Genomic DNA, 13,443 nt, shown 5'->3' with positions numbered 1-13,443 from the left:
CTCATTCATTTAGGTAAAAATTAAAAGCCATGATTACTGGATCACATCATAAGAATATGTTTAATTTTGTAAGGAAATGTTAAATTGCCTTCAATGACAAGTGTACCACTATACACTCCTGCCACCAATGAATGAGAATTCTACATCTCTTTTGATATTTTTCTGAATTTAGGCCATTTATATAGGTACCAGGTATTGTCTTGGTGTTGCTCTAATTTGTACCTGAGCATCTTTTCACATGTTTCTTTGTTATATGCATGTCAATATAGTCATTGGTTAAATGTCTGTGTGGATTTGTTTTGCCTATTGTGAAATCTAATTGTTTTTGCTTTTTTTAAAGTTCTTTGTATGTTTTAGGTAACACTTTCCTGTTAGATCTATTACAAATATTTCTTTCCAATCTTTATCAGTAATTTTCCAATAATTTCTTGAACAAACAACAGTTGGAAGAATAATCCTAATTACCTAGCAAGACTGATTTAGACTTTTAAGTTTGGAGTAAGTTTGGATTTACAGAAAAATTATAAAGAGACTAGGGTTTGGCGTGCCTTGGTAGTATGCTAAATGAAGAATTTATGAGGATCCAGTGCCAGGATAGTGACTGCAACCTCCGGGTTAGATTGGTATTTACCTGCAAATCAAAACAACCCTGAGATTTCACCTCACACCAGTGAGAATGGTTAAGATCAAAAACTCAGGGGACAACAGATGCTGGCGAGGATGTGGAGAAAGAGGAACACTCCTCCATTGTTGGTGGGATTGCATACTGGTACAACCATTCTGGAAATCAGTCTGGAGGATCCTCAGAAAATTGGACGTTGAACTGCCTGAGGATCCAGCTATACCTCTCTTGGGCATATACCCAAAAGATGCCCCAACATATAAAAAAGACACGTGCTCCACTATGTTCATTGCAGCCTTATTTATAATAGCCAGAAGCTGGAAAGAACCCAGATGCCCTTCAACAGAGGAATGGATACAGAAAATGTGGTACATCTACACAATGGAATATTACTCAGCTATCAAAAACAACGGCTTTATGAAATTCGTAGGCAAATGGTTGGAACTGGAAAATATCATCCTGAGTGAGCTAACCCAATCACAGAAAGACATACATGGTATGCACTCATTGATAAGTGGCTATTAGCCCAAATGCTTGAATTACCCTAGATGCCTAGAACAAATGAAACTCAAGACGGATGATCAAAATGTGAATGCTTCACTCCTTCTTTAAAAGGGGAACAAGAATACCCTTGGCAGGGAAGAGAGAGGCAAAGATTAAAACAGAGACTGAAGGAACACCCATTCAGAGCCTGCCCCACAGGTGGCCCATACATATACAGCCACCCAATTAGACAAGATGGATGAAGCAAAGAAGTGCAGACCGACAGGAGCCGGATGTAGATCTCTCCTGAGAGACACAGCCAGAATACAGCAAATACAGAGGCGAATGCCAGCAGCAAACCACTGAACTGAGAATAGGACCCCAGTTGAAGGAATTAGAGAAAGAACTGGAAGAGCTTGAAGGGGCTCGAGACCCCAAAAGTACAACAATGCCAAGCAACCAGAGCTTCCAGGGACTAAGCCACTACCTAAAGACTATACATGGACTGACCCTGGACTCTGACCTCATAGGTAGCAATGAATATCCTAGTAAGAGCACCAGTGGAAGGGGAAGCCCTGGGTCCTGCTAAGACTGAACCCCCAGTGAACTAGACTGGTGGGGGGAGGGCGGCAATGGGGGGAGGGTTGGGAGGGGAACACCCATAAGGAAGGGGAGGGGGGAGGGGGATGTTTGCCCGGATACCGGGAAAGGGAATAACACTTGAAATGTATATAAGAAATACTCAAGTTAATAAAAAAAAATAAAATGTAAAAAAAAAAAGATTGGTATTTACCTGTTTTTTTCAGTAAGTGCAGGTACACTATAGCTTGTCCTTTTCTATACTTTGTATATTAGATATGAGACACTAAGTCCTGTCCCTTCTGGGAAAGGAAATTAAACTTCATTCATCACCATGAAAGTCAAGAGTTAATATAGTTGTTTTTTTTAAGAAGATGTATTTATTTAATGTTTATGAACATCCTGTCACTGACACACAAGAAGAGGGCATTGGATCCAATTACACATGATTGTAAGCCACCAGCAGTGGCATGACCTCTGCAAAAGCAGACAGTGCTCTTAACCACTGAACCATCTCTTCAGCCCCAATATATTTGTTAATAATAAGAAAAATGATCAAAGTTATTTTTGCTATAAATATCTTATCAATAATGATAAGAATCCTGAAGAACTCAAACCAGAATGACCTTTTCTGCCAGATATTTAAAGCACCCTAGAAAAGAACCTTTCCTTGGGAATTCTGTCATGTCCATCAGTAAAGGGTCATTCTGCTAAACAGTGATGCTATAACAAGAAATGTGACCTCAATACAACATAATTACCATATATTGTATATTGACCATAGCCTTTTGGCTGTGGCAACTGACTTCAAAACCCCCAGACCTCCATTCTTCCGAAAGAACTCATCAGTATTATAAACCTAGACAGTCACCTTCCCTGGGAGATACTGAAGCATAGAAATAAAAATCAGTACCAATAAAAGTAACCTTCTGGGTGAGGGCTACTTAGAATAACTGGATTCTTATCTCAATATTTATTCATCCACCAAGAGTGCTCTATGTCCTTTGAGTAAATATTTTATGAGCAGTGGCATATGTTCCAAGCAAGAATTAGAATAATAAAAACTGAATTTTAAGCTTGATATAAATACAACTATAGAGAGAATAAACATTCATATGGCTTTTAGGTACTATGTATGATTAATAGTCTTTAAATATTTGGCATGTCCTCTCTCTGATTTTAAGGACTGAAGGACTTTCTTCTTTCTCTAAGAATTTTTAAATATTGTGACTTGTTGGAATTTCACTAGAGTCTTAGGAATTTTCCAACCTAACTTGGCCATACTTTATTCAGCAGTGAATGTCAATGCCACCCAAGTCTCCATGACTCGTAAGTGTCACTAAAACAAACAAACAAAAACAAAACAAAACAACAACAACAACAAAACAGAGCAACTTGTGGTATAGGAACTGGTCTCTCCCTGGACACATCCTTCTTGGACCTCAGGAGCAAGAAATATTCTTCCCATAGAGTCAGAAGCCCTTGGGTTCAGTTCTTTCAGGGATCCTTGTCTTGCACTTTCTAATAAGGAAGCAGATTAGCCTAATTTGAATTGAAATACTACATATTAAATGAAGTTCTATCTTCCCATGCTTTGCTCCATTTTTTAACACAGTACTTACTGAATAGTAATAAGTACCTCTCTCCCAGTAGAAGAACTTGATCCCAATGTGTCATCTGCTAAGCTGAGCAACATTTTTTTCAGTAAATGTATTTTTCAAAGAGCTCGACTTTAGTTACTGAAGTCCACTTTTTAAAAGTCAAAACTGTTGCTTAAAGGTAATAAAATAGCTGTCTAGCAAACTTTTGTAGAGCTCAAAAGTTCCTGTAGTCACATAATGTCCTACGAATTTGGAAGCTATATGCAGCTTCTAAATGAAATGAAATGGAAAGGGATGTTAATGTTGGGCCTAAGACAGTGGAAGAAAGAGCAGTCTGTAAAAATTCTGCTATGGCTTGTGCGTCCCCTAACTTTCATGTGTTTTAAACTTAATCCTCAAATTATGATTTGTGAGACCTTCCAGGAATGACGATTTCATCATGAAGATTCTTCCCTTATGAATGGATTAGCATAGTCATGGATTAATAGATTAATGGGTTATTAAGAGATTGCTTTTTTGTGAAAGGGTATTAATGACTTTTCTATTGCTGTGGTAACATGCCATGACCAAAGCAATTTATGGAATAAAAGTTATTTTGGGTTATAGTCCTAGAAGATTGGAGTCCATGATGGTGGAGCAGAGGCAGTTGTGACAGGCATAGCAACTGAAGCATCAGCTGAGAGTCCAATTCATATCTTGAATTGCAAACGTGAAACATAGAGATCAAATTAGAAATGCTATGAATCTTTAAATTCTCAAAGCTCACTGTCAGTGACAGACTTTCTCCATTAAGGCCTAAGCCTCCCTAGAGAGTGCCACCAACTTACATCCAAACATTCAAAGGCCCAAGCGCATCTTACTCAAACAACCACAGAAGTTAGTTAAACTCCTACTGTTTCAGAAGACCTTCTGATGTATCATGATCCAACAGGAAAGTCTTCTCTATGGACTGGTTTTGAGTCAGAAATTATGTTCCCAAACATGCCAGCCATAAAATCACCAGAAATAACCCTCTTGCTCTATAAATTACCGAGTCTTCAACAGTATATCAACAGAAAACAGGGTAAGGCAGGTATAGAGAATAAAAAAAATGGTATAGAACTATAGGTGGAAGTGGTAATAGGTAAACAGTGGAAGGGTTATGATGAGGTTTAAAGGAGTGCTAGGCGTCATGTTAGGAAGTTTGAGGATTAACTGTAGGGAATATTAAGGCATTAGTGTTCAATTCATTTTAGAAGGAAGATAATGTCAGGATCAACATGAGGCAAGATTAGAAGAAGAAAAATGGGTGTCAGAGAGGTCAAATTGAAGAATGTTTCAATAGCCTACCAAAAGAAATGCCTCAAGTGAAAGAATTGGCCATATCATTAATTCATGGATGTGGTAGAGTGTCATAGGTTATATATTTATAGAAGATACAAGAGTCAGGAAAAGGAAGGCATGGCCAGTGATAGTCAGTGAGGCACAATAATCAATTTGGGATGATGAAGTGTGAGTGGAGGATGAAGAGGAGTGGAATGGTAAGACTTCAGGTCTCTGGACCAATCTTGAAGGAAATATAAGTGGAGTCAGAGTAAACAGGTAATGTTGAAGATAGGGGTAGACAATGAAAACAGAAGTCATGCAAGTAAAGTGCATCCGTAGAATTGGTCAGTAGGTAGAGAAGGGTGGCTCTTTTCCTTCTTCCCTAGCTGGGTAGGGATACTGGACCATTTGGCTCATAGATTTCATGGTAATAGTTTTTATACAGATGCCAATTTCTGCTAAGATTCTGTGAAAACCATTGACGTCTGAGGTTTTCAAGGGCTGTAGGATAATTCTGCTGCTGTTGGAATATTCCAGACTCTCTTGTACCTTTCATTTTTCAAAACATCTCTCTATTCACTTTGCATGTTTGCATGGAAGGAGGGAGCTCATGACACAGTAGGTGTGTGGAGGTCAGAGGACACATCATAGTAGTTGGTTCTCTTCCTCCACCCATGTGGGTCCTGAGAATGAAGCTTGGATTTTCAGACATGACTGCAAATTCTTTCCTCATTGAACTGTCTCACTGGCCCTGGGTGACAAACGTCTACAAGTGTTTTCTAGAATTTTTTTTACACACTGAAAAAGGTGCTACATGAGAGGGAAAACAACCTCCCACTTTGGAGAATGTAATGAAGAAACTTGAATGTTTGCAGCTAAGAGCTTTTTATAGGCTATGAATAAGTAAACAGAGGATGAAATGGAGGAGAATAAACATATGCTTTTCTGGAGAAATATTTACTTAGTCAGGCAGCCACCGGTACCACTCACATTTATATGGTAGAAAGAAGATTCTGAGGATGAAACAGAATTGAAATGTGACCCACCTCTATTACAATTCAGGTCTCAGCACTAGTCATTGGGCCTGGATTGAGCTTCTGAAACTTCAAAGTTCAGCCCCACTCCACCAGTATCAGACTCCTTCCAATAAGACCACACCTTCTCTAACAAGGCCACACATCCTAATAGTGCCACTCCCTATGAGTCTATGGGGACATTTTAATTCAAACCACCACAACCTGATATAATCAAATGTTAGCTTCCAAAGTGTAAGCAGTTTTCACTTTCACTGCATCATTTGAAGAAGTGACCAGATGCCCCTGCTCTACCTAGCCCATACAGTGTAGGCTACATTTGGGGGTTTGGACATGAATTGCCCATTCATGTTTTTGGTTTCTCTGTTACTATTTTGGGTCTACACTAGTGGACCATTCTAATAGCAAGTAGAAATGACACATCTTGCCATATGGTACTAACTGTGCAGTATACCCATGTAACATGTCAGATTTGTGATCATATAAAACTCCAGGAACAAGAAACTCATGGCAATTCAACCAATGTGGGTGTGTTAGCATGAGAAACTGGTCAAATTGCTTCCTCGCTTTCTGTTGACTATCCTTATCCATCAGAGATCATGGTAATGGGTTAAATCATCTCTCCCTGTGCCCTAGTCTGAAATCTACTCAGGCATGGATGTTACAGCAGGGAACTGAAAGAACAAAGCCATGTTCATGTGAAACCATGAACTCAGGACAGTTTTTATTCCTTGGCTGTTGTTTCAATCCCCATTCAATGACAGTGCTCACTCTAACCACAGTTGCTTCTTATAGGCTCTTGTCATTATGTCTTTCTGTCTTGATGTTCATTTTCACAGATGTCTTGGCAGAGCATTTGCTGTAAGAAGAAAGGGGGGTGTCATGCACTGGAAGTAGACAGCCTTGGGCTTGTAGTGAGATTTTAGCAAATAGCAAATCTTCCTAAGCTTATGTCTTCACTTGTCCAGTAAGGTCATAACATCTGGCTAGAAGAGTGGTTCTTAACCTATGGGTGACAACACCTTTGGGAGTCATATATCAGATATCCTAATATTAAATTTATATACAATTTTTAACAGTAGCAAAATTAGCTATAAGTAGGATGAAATAATTTTATTGTTGGGGGGTCACCATAACATGAAGAATTGTATTAAAGGTTTGCAACCTTAAGGAAGTTGAGAGCCATTGCTCTAGAGAACTGTGATACAATTCAGTAAGATGGGATGGTTATGTTATCTGGCATATTCTTGGTATATTATAGTTGGTTTGCAGATGACGGTTTCTTCTGGAATACCATACTACTATTAATTAGAAGTAATTGAGTTACTATTTCCATTTTATACTAGGGTTGCTTTTCATCTTTTTTTTTTTTTTTGGTTCTTTTTTTCGGAGTTGGGGACCAAACCCAGGGCCTTGAGCTTCCTAGGTAAGTGCTGCTTTTCATCTTTATAAAGAGCCTTTCTCTTGAAGTCAGGTTATTTCTAGAACCCTAGGGAGGCCCAGGATCCCTAGGATCAGGATGGTCATTTCCCCAGCTCCTGAGAGGCAAATGCTCAAGGAAATGCTGGGTTGTTCCTACACCAATTATCTTTCCATTGCTGTGTTTTGTACTGAACTCCTGAGTAGCCCAAAAGTAGCAGGCAATTCTCTCCTTATTTTTCCTACCCTTCTTTTCCACATCCCATCAGCAGTGAGGTCATGCCTTTCCTCCTATGGGCTGGTGACTTGTGTCAACTTGATATGAGCTAGAGTTCACCTGGGAAGAGAGAGAGGCAGCCGATGAATTCCCTCCATCAGACTAGTCTATGGGGCATTTTATTGATTAAAGATCGACATGGAAGGGCCCAAGCCTGGGTGAGTTGTGCCATCCCTGGGCAATGGTCTGGTATTACATTCGAAAACAAGCCATGTAAGCAGGGTAGTAGGCAGCACACTTCTATGTCCTCTGCATCAATTCCTGCATCCAGGTTCCTGCTTTAGTTCTGATGTACTGCACTAAGTGAATGCTTTCGTGCCTGTGTTGCTTTGGCCAGGGTGTTTATCAGAGAAATCAAAAATAACCAATTCAGCCCGTTTTTCCACTAAAAGTTAGAAGGTATAGGAATGTAAGGGAGGGTAGGAAAGATACCCGTTAAGCACTTCATTACAACTGTGTGTTGGTTAAAAAGATCCTGGTCTCTGAAGGGACTGACTGGAAGACGTTCAGTGAACATTCCTTTTCTGTATATGATGAACATTTCCTGTTCATTCACATATCAAGCATTTTTGGAGCCTTTAGTGTCAGGCTTAATTAATTTGGAAACATGGATAGAGGAAAAAGTCAGATGTAGTCTCTGCCCCTGAGCAACTTGAAGACTTTTTTGAAAGAGGGAGATAAATTAAAAGGCACATAAAATACCGTAGTGGTTGTTCAGGCAGGATTATGCACAGCGGGCTAACGCACATGCCAGAGGGAGGTGATAATCTAACTCAGACTTCCCTTGGATGTCGTGAGACCTATGTTTCATAGGATTTTTCCCAACTGTTCTAGAGCACTGTAATGAGAAAATAATACTGAAAATCGGACAGAGGACAGATGTATATGATGCCTGGAGTTCAAGAGCTATTAATGAATGGCAAAAATTGAGGTTTCCCAGTCTAATTACAGGATAACAGCATTGCTGAGTTTAATACATCTATAAATTTGAAACTTCATCCCACCTTTTGCCAGCTTTTGTTGAGGCTGAGCATCCTTATTTAGCTCTGACTTAGGGCAAAGGGTGAAGAAAGAACATATCTGCACCCAAACTGCCTGTTCTTCCATTTTGTAATTATTATCTCTGGTTTTTTAAAAAATGGTGCATGGATTCTCCCAGGAACATTCCAACAATTTAGCCATCACTCTCCCCTCAAATCATGATAAGTTTGGTTAGGTCTTATAAATAAGCACTGTCATAAACCTTCTAAAGGAAAGATAAACCAAGTTTATAATTTTATTTATTTATTTTATGTGTATGAATGTTCTGGTTTTGTGCACACCAAAAGAGGAACAGATTCCATGACAGATGGTTGTGAGCCACCATGTGGTGTGGGTGATGGGAATTGAGCTCAGGGCCTCCGGAAGAGCAGCCAGTGCTCTTAACTGCTGAGCCACCATCTCTCCAGCCCCTGGTAAGGGTAAACCGAAGTTTAAATAAGACCATTGAAAAGAAAGTGTCCAGAGATTGCTCAGTGGTTAAGACCACTTGTTACTCCTGCAGAATATCTGGGTGTGGTTCCTAGCACCCACACTGTGGCTTACAACTTTAACTCCCATTTCAGCAGATCCAACACTCTCCTGTGACCTACGTGAGCACAAGGCACACATATGAAGCAAAGGCATACCTACAAACAGTTAGGTACCTTTTCTGTCAACTTCATGATATAAATATATACATGGATAAATGATAGGCACAGCCATTCCCAGCAGCTTAGAATGTTGCTTCTGCTGTTCTTGGCTCTGAGTCCAGAGTAATGTGCTATCGAACAAGACTATTAGCAAAAGCACCAATAAGAGATGACCCTATGCCCATTTGTTTTATATAGTTAGCAAGGATAAGAGTGTGGGAAGAGGACTTGTCTAAAGCACAGCATCTCTCTCTGCTTAAAAAGATTTCTTGCCAAAGATTAACATAGCTACCTCAGTTTACTTCACTGTGAAATGGATGCATGCTAAGGAGACTAATAGAGATGATGAGTTTAAGCACTGAGAACAGCTTATTCAATAAATGTTACTATTATAATCAAGATCACTTTAAAGGAAGTGTGTGTGTGTGCATGTGTGTGTGTGCACGCGTGTGTGTGTGTGTGTGTGTGTGTGTGTGAGAGAGAGAGAGAGAGAGAGAGAGAGAGAGAGAGAGAGAGAAATTACTGCAGTTGATGCTTCCCACATCACAAATGAGAGAATTAAGGCAGAAAAAAGTGAAGTGACTTACTTAAAGATGGTACACTAATATAGAGTACACCATGAGAAACATCTATTATAGAACTAGTTTTATTCTGTAATATATTCCTGATATTTGTTAAGAATGAGGAATAAAGAAAGAACAAGTTCATTCAGTGCCCACGTGCTTTAGACTTAGCACAAAACTTCGTCACAAAAAACATTTAGTCGCCTTTTAAATTTGCCATCTGTTATTCTATATAAGCAAGTTAAAAATTAAATGAATTGTCTTAAATTATCACTATGGAATTTGTCAAAAGTGTATTTTAATTAATCTTACAGGGTGAAAAGCCTGTGGCAAGCATTTGTGGTGCTTCTGCTGAGCCATCTGTCAACTTGAAAAACCTCCCATTCTGCTGGGGCATACATCCTCACCTGTGTGTGGTGGGATGTTCCCCGCACTAGTCCCATTAGTGGACAGCTGCTGCCCATTCAGAGTCCAGCTTAAATATCCATGGCAACTTCTTACAGCATTTGTAGCTCAAGCAGCATCCTACCAGGGACTGGCCTCCCTCCCCACCAGAACTCAGCAAGTAGCACTGGCTAGAAGCCAAAAGATCTTGTCTTTTGAAAACTAATATTTGTTTACATTGGTTATTATTCATTATTGTGACAAAATACATTTAAAAAGCTGTTTAATAGAGGAAGAGTTTATTTTGGCTCAAGGTTTGCTGGTACAGTTCTTCACGCCTCAGAAATTATGGTGGTGAGAGTGACTCCCACTGGGGTAGCAGGAATGTGAATGGAGGGTCACATTAGGCAGAGAGAAGAAGTGCCTGCTGGTATCAACTTCACTGTTTCCTTTTTACTTACTGCAGCATCTCAGCATATGCCATAGTGCCACTACATTCTCAGTAATGTTAATTCCCTAGAAACAATGAGACAAACCACCAATCCATGGAACATGTGAATTGGGAAGAAGAAAAGGGACAAAAAGAATGGGAAGAGGAACATGTGCAGAGGGAGACCTAATAGGAAATAATGAGTGAAACTTTAGACATGTATTTGAAACATTTGAGATGATGCTCTGTAAGCATGTGAGGGAGAAGAGGCCTGGAGTTAAATGTTTCCTAATCATGAATCCACAAATGAGAGGTAACCCATTTGAGTGCTAGAATTACCTTGGGAGAGAGAATGTATGGAATAAATACCAATAAAGCTTTAGCTAGTCATACAAGTAAGGAATTTTATAAACTAATTTGAGCTGTTAAACTTATTAAGAGAGAGAAGCTAGATGATTGTAGAGATTTTTGAATAATTATAAAAACTATGTATGTATGCTTGCAGAATACCAACTGCCCTCCTTCATCGGTCTTAAGTGAAGCCACAGTGAAGTTGTTGCAAAGGTTTCTGCATTGGCTTGCATGTTGCATTCAGAAGAGAGCAACAGAACTCCATGTTTGCAGGAATTTTACCACTAATGTCTGCTCACACAAAGGCTAATCATTATTTACTGAGGAAGCCAGAGAACAGCTGCTCCTAAACTTTGCTGTATGCAAGAGCTTTAATAAAAAGTTTAGTTTTCCGAACTTTTTTTTTTTGGTCTCCAACTATTGGACCAGGAATGTTCAAGTATGTATTTTAATAGTTTAATGTTAAACTATTTTTTCAGAACTACATTTTCCAGAAGTTTATGGGAAAATGTCAGAGATTTCATGGAGAAATATTTTACCTCATGGGTGTATATCTGGGAATATATACGTGTGAATGGATTGTGTGTGTGCTCACACATAAGTACATGTGGCTTAGAAATGAACTAGAAATAACTCAGATTTTTATTCTAGCCTTTTCTTCCCCATGGGCAGGAGCAATACTAAAACAACGGGAAATAGAGCTAGTCCAAAGATCCCAGATTCAGGAGATTCTAAGGCAAGAGAACTTAAATATTAGCCAAGAAAACTTAAATATAGTCTGAGCCATGAAGAGCTACAGGTGTGGATCTGCTTGATGATTAGGGAGCTTCACTGCTACCTCAGTTTGCATGAGATTCTAAATGTGGAATTTTGAGGCTTAAGTGTCTAAGATTTTCATGGTAGGTCATATCTGTAGCACTTGAGAGGCCAAGCCAAGAGGACCTTGGTGTTCAGGGTCATTCTTAGCTACTCAGTAAGTTCAAGGCCAGTTTAGGTTATGTGAGAAAATGTCTGAAAATACCAGAAAGATTTAAGTGTCTATATAATAAGTTTTAAATTGCTTCAGAGAAATTTTTTGGATATTGTATGTATTTACATTTCAAATAATATCCAGTTTCCTTTCCAGAACCCTCCTATCCTATCCCCCTCCCCCTGCTTCTATGAGGGTGTTCCCCCTCCCAACCACCCACTCCCACCTCACTGTCCTGAATTTCCTCTACACTGGGGAATCGAACATTCACAGGACCAAGGGCCTCTCCTCCTATTAATGCCAGACAATGCCATCCTCTGCTTTACATGCGACTGGAGCCACGGATCCCTCCATGTGTACTCTTCGGTTGGTGGTTTAGTCCCTGGAAGCTCTGGAGGGTCTGGTTGGTTGATATCACTGTTCTTCCTATGGGGTTATAAACCCTTTCATCTCCTTCAGTCATTTCTCTAACTTTTCCATTGGAGACCCTGTGCTCAGTCCAATGGTTAGCTGTGAGCATCCGCCTCTGTATTTGTCAGACTCTGGCAGAGCCTCTCAAGAGACAGCTATAACAGGCTTGTCAGCAAGCACTTCTTGGCATCCGCGATTGTGTCTTGGTTTGGTGACTGTATATGGGATGCATTCCCAGGCGGGGCAGTCTCTGGCTGACCTTTCCTTCAGTCTCTGCTCCACACTTGCCATGTATTCCTTTTACAGTGGTCCTGTGCTTTACATACGTCTTGTATGCTAGATTTATCTGATTGAGAAAATGGAAAAATGGGAACAGCCTGTGGTTACAGAGCTACAGCAGAGATAAATACAGGATGAGGAGAAAGGAGGGTAAAATAACAGTAAGTATATCAGAGAAAGTCATAATTAGATTATGACTATTCTACTGAAAAAACCCTCTAGTATGCATAAGTCTGTGTACGAAGTTTTCTCATCTGCACTGACAATGCTCCCTCCAAGAGTCAAAGACCATCTCTAAAAATCTCCAACACCAAGCAGTAGAAGCTCTCTTTTGAGTCATTGGGCAGGGCTGTTCTGGAATCTTCCAAACATTACAGGCCATTGATGTTGCTCTTGGTTGTTCCTACCCCAACTCTCAGAAGTCAAAAAGTCCCAATTCTTGTAGACACTATGCACTTTAGATGAGTCCTGGATTTTTAACCATATATGCTCACAGAATATGAAGTTTGCCTTGAGTTTCAGATGAGACTTTAGAGTTTGTATTTTTGAATTAATTCTAGAGCTCTGGGACTTGTTTTTATGGATTAATTACATTTTGTCTGTGAGAAGGGCATGACTTTCAAGGAGGCAGAACTAAGCCTCTGGTTTGAATGTAATTTGTCCTTTCTAAAACTCACACAGGAATTTATTTCCCACTATCAGGTGCTAAGAGTTGACTAATACTGCCGCATGAATGAACTTACCTACTTATGGAATGACTGGACAGGTACATTAGGGAGCTAAAGAGTAATCTGCTATCTGCTATAATAATTGCTAGACATGGTCTCACATGAGCTCCCTGTGTCTCATGCAATGACCTATGCTACCTCAGGACAGTAGACACTACCAGCAAGAAGGCTATTGCCCCTTATTCTTGAACCAGAGTAATGGCAGCATCATGATTTGGGGATGTCAAAGTCCTAGTTCGCAAGAAACCTATTTTCAGTTCAATGTACACAGTCTATGATAGTGTTCCTGTAGCAACAAAAAAAGTGCATAAAATATATTTTAAAGGAAAACTGTTAG

Source organism: Rattus norvegicus, chromosome 6 (genome assembly GCF_036323735.1).
Source record: "Rattus norvegicus strain BN/NHsdMcwi chromosome 6, GRCr8, whole genome shotgun sequence".
Lineage (NCBI taxonomy): Eukaryota > Metazoa > Chordata > Mammalia > Rodentia > Muridae > Rattus > Rattus norvegicus.
Note: the sequence above shows the minus strand (reverse complement) of the source record.